We start from the raw sequence: 4,764 nt of genomic DNA on the forward strand, positions 1-4,764 counted from the left end.
GGTAGATAGCAGTCGGATTTGGTCATTAAAACATGATTTTAAGAGAGTAGTGATGACTTACGGAAGGGCTAAAGAAACAATATAGTGAGAAAAAATTAGGCCACTAATTTTTTTGCGACTTATAAACCTCAAAACTAAGGTACCTCGGTAAATATTGTCTGAGAAGAGGCATAAGGAAAAGTTAAGAAGAATAAACAGCATATGTTTCACCTGATATTTCCGCGAAATATTGCTTTCACATTTTCCGGGACACTGAGCAATATTTGGAAAAAGAGATTCAGATCAAGAATTTCTCACTCTAAAATCATTGATTCGTTTTGATAAGTGCCTTTTGTACTGATCCAGGAATCATTTCGTGAATTATATGAATTTGGTCTGTTTGAATCTGGAGTTTTTTCGTACTTCTATTGGATTAGGCATTTGAATTCTTTGATCTGTGCCAATGTTTTATGTACCTTGTTAGAAATAGTGGATGCATGTTCGTTCCACGTTAGCGTATTGTTCATAATGAACTCAAGCAGTCAAGGGCCAGGGTAGTGACATATCTTCTTGGCTCCCGGTCTCATGCGGTGTCCCTCAAGGCTCCGTCCTCGGGCCTCTCTTGTTCACTCTGTATACTCTCGATCTGATTAAGAGCATCTCTCACTGCAAATATATGCTCTACGCAGACGACTTACAAATATATGTTCATTATACCGTAGAAGAGCTTCCACACAAAATCGACATACTTAACGCAAAGATTCGCTCACTATGCAGCTGGGCTGATTTGAACTGCCTTCAGTTAAACCCAGACAAACACCAGGCTATAATTTTTGGTAATAAAAGACTTCTAAACAAAATTGCTTACGACAGCCTCCCAAATTTAAGTGTCGCATCCACCACTGTGCCGGTTACCAAGACTGTAAGATATCTTGGGCTCACGCTCACCTGCAATCTATCATGGCATCAGCATGTGCTTGAAGTATGTAATAAAGGGAATAAGGCTCTCTATTTATTGAACTACGATAGAAAAATCTCTCCATTTCCGCGAGAATTATGCTTGTCACATGTGTAATCTTCTCCATTATTAAATACTGTATACTAGGGCGGATCGCAAAAATCGATTTTTTTTCAAATCCATCTGGCCCAGTGAAAAAAAGTTGTGGGACCGGTCAAAAATAAGGCCTGAAAAATTTGAGACCTGTACGTGAACCCCTGACCCTCGCTCAAATGCAATTTAGGGGGGGAGGGTCAAAATTCGAAAAATATAATATTTCATGGTCATTCCCTATAGATTTTGCCGAGTTACTGCCCTTTTAGGGCATAAATTTCGTGCATTTTGACGTATCTGCCACCGTTTAGCCACAAAATGCCTAATTTGAGTCCGCGCCCGCGAAGAAAATATTCCAACGCCCACGCAGCGTCGCGAATACCAGAGCCGCAGGCCGATCCCTTCCCCTCCACGCTCGCTTCTCCCCCTCCCACGCCTCTAATACAGCAAAATTCATCCCGCGCATGCTGCTAGGAGGTCGTTTATCTTTGATAATATAAATCAGAAGATGGTAGAAGGTAAAAAACGATGCGTAGTGAGACGACTTGTCCCTTATTTATCGCCTCGTCGGCGTTAAACAAATCGATGTTACCAACTTTTAGAGAAGTGATGAAATATTTTTATACCTGCTCACGCAGGAAAGGAGACTACGGTCTATGAAGACGCCTCTCGAGTGGCTTTGAAGGTTTGGGAACTTAGGTTATTCACTTATATTCCGGTATTGTCGGACAGCTGTGACTAAATGGATGAATAAGGGTGAAGGCCGCCGGCGTACCCTCCCCGCTCCCCTCTCGAACGCCCCAGATGCACCAAAATTCACATTAAGTGCGTCTTTCTTCGTTAGTCTTACTAATATTTGGTGTATCAGCATCGTCCAGTGAGGAACAATCACGAAGGAATTACTCACTTACCTGCTTTCAAGTCTGTATTACTTATGTTAGTGTCATTCCTCGTCTTTTGCTGCTGTCAACAAAGTTTTGGTAAATTCTTTCGCGAATCTCTCGTCCGTATGTATAATAAAAGGAATATTGAAATTTAAATTTGAATTTTCATCAATAGATTTTTAAATTCCACAGCGCTAAGCTCAGATATAGCCGAAGGAACCGGAGTCTCTCTCCAATATATCATCATCGGGTAGTCCTTTACGTCGATATTAAAATCCAGCAATTAAAAAAATCTCGGATTGGTCGCCAAACGCATCCTTGAAGAAACGCAAATTGGGTCCCTAGATTACCCTCCCAACGTTTATGTCGCAAATCCAAGTCAACATAGTGCAATTAGTAAACAGACCACTGTAAGGGATGAAATACGATTTGATGCTTTCCCGGCGAATTATGTGGGTAAACTCTTTTCGGGGTTCAAAAAATTTATCCCTTAGGATGAGCCCCGAGTCGGAGCTTGAAATGTTGGCCATTATGGAAAAATTAACCCGGTGGGAATCCTGAGAAGAGTCTACCCACACTGCAAGGGATGTTGGAATTAAGCTCATAGCAAAGGGATGATGCCTCCTTTTTGGGCGGTATTCACTTGGTACCATCATAATCAAATCCTTTTTAATTCTGCGTTTCTAATTTTCACTCGAAAAGGAATCGATAATCGCAGATTTTATAACTTTTGCTAATCCTTCGACGGGGGAGGCAAACCTCCAAAAGTGGGACCCTGTTTCTTCAACTAACACCACACATTCCCCTATAAACTTGTATTGATAAGTCCTCTTCCCTTTTTTCATCAGGCAAGAGTATAGTCTTTCATTCCAATAAAATAAGGCCCTTTGATGACACCTCCCTTTTCTTATTCACAGTAATTAGCATCTTTTTTGTCTACGTGAGTAATTCTGTAACACTAGCTTTGATGTATCTTACGAAGTTATGACTTTTGCGTCAGCTGAAGTTGCGGGAACGATCATTGCTGTTGCTTGGTTCTTGCATATACCTCTATCACTGTTGGCAGACGCAATTTCCCCGAAGAAGTTCCAATTTTAGGTTATAGTCCTTAATGTTTATTTCATGAGTAAAGTAGAGATACAAATCGGCTAATTTCTCGCCAGTTTAATTTTATTCGGATGAATTGATGAAGAAAATTTTTGATACTATTTTCCCATACAAGAATTGAATTTTTAATTTTATTCGGATGAATTGATGAAGAAAATTTTTGATACTATTTTCCCATACAAGAATTGACGATGTCGACTCAACGCTCTCCGACGATTCCCTTTTTTTTCTCTCAGTTGTCGAGTTTCTTTAGGATTCAATCCAGCAGCTATCATCTTTAGTTTCGTCCGCTGGTATCTCAATATACTTATTCACTAGGGGGAACCTTGTGCTCCTAGCACTTACACGCAAAAGTATCGCATGATTTCAAATGTTCCCTCAAAAGTGCTTGAGTTTTGTACTTCAACAAAAACCCTACTTTTAGCCTATTTGCATTTTCCGTAAGTTTTAGTACTTCCTGTGGTACCACTAAATCCATTTAGTCACACACATAATGGAAGGGAAGCGCCACCATAGTTCGCACACCTTCATAGTCACTCGAAAGGCGTCTTCATAGACCGTAGTCTCCTTTCCTGCGTGAGCAGGTATAAAAATATTTCATCACTTCTCTAAAAGTTGGTAACATCGATTTGTTTAACGCCGACGAGGCGATAAATAAGGGACAAGTCGTCTCACTACGCATCGGTTTTTACCTTCTACCATCTTCTGATTTATATTATCAAAGATAAACGGCCTCCTAGCAGCATGCGCGGGATGAATTTTGCTGTATTAGAGGCGTGGGAGGGGGAGAAGCGAGCGTGGAGGGGAAGGGATCGGCCTGCGGCTCTGGTATTCGCGACGCTGCGTGGGCGTTGGAATATTTTCTTCGCGGGCGCGGACTCAAATTAGGCATTTTGTGGCTAAACGGTGGCAGATACGTCAAAATGCACGAAATTTATGCCCTAAAAGGGCAGTAACTCGGCAAAATCTATAGGGAATGACCATGAAATATTATATTTTTCGAATTTTGACCCTCCCCCCCTAAATTGCATTTGAGCGAGGGTCAGGGGTTCACGTACAGGTCTCAAAATTTTCAGGCCTTATTTTTGATCGGTCCCACAACTTTTTTTCATTGGGCCAGATGGATTTGAAAAAAATTGATTTTTGCGATCTGTATACTAGTACTACTGTATACTAGTCTATAATGACTTACCTAGTGTATTTGAAATGTGCCTGCAACGATTAATTAACTCCTGTGTTAGATTTATATTTGATTTACGTAGAGATGAACAATTGTCCAAATTCTACACTGATCTGAATTGGTTAACTCTTCACAGCCGAAGGGATTATATCCTGGGATCTTTTCTGTTCTCCTTATTCCAAAAACAGATTCCTGCATACCTGTACGAATAATTCATCCCCCGCAAAAAAGTTACTGGAATCTCCACCCACCGCGTTTCTGACCTTAAAATTCCTCAAGCCCGCACCAACATATATTTCAAATCTTTTCATCTAACTGCGTCTAGATTCTGGAACTGTCTTCCGCCAAATATAAAGATGTCACAATCACTTCAGCCGTTTAAAATAAGGCTGTACTCCTATTTAAAGTTTGGGGCTTAATTCAGTCTCCTCAACTCATTAGAGTTATCATCTTAAAGTTGTGATGTTATCAAAACTCTCTACATAAATGTATATATGTATGTGTGTGTTCATCATTGTCTCAGATAAAACTTATATTTTTGTGTTATTAGTACAGAATATTTT

The sequence above is a fragment of the Ischnura elegans genome, chromosome 4 (assembly GCF_921293095.1).
Source record: "Ischnura elegans chromosome 4, ioIscEleg1.1, whole genome shotgun sequence".
Classification (NCBI taxonomy): Eukaryota; Metazoa; Arthropoda; class Insecta; order Odonata; family Coenagrionidae; genus Ischnura; species Ischnura elegans.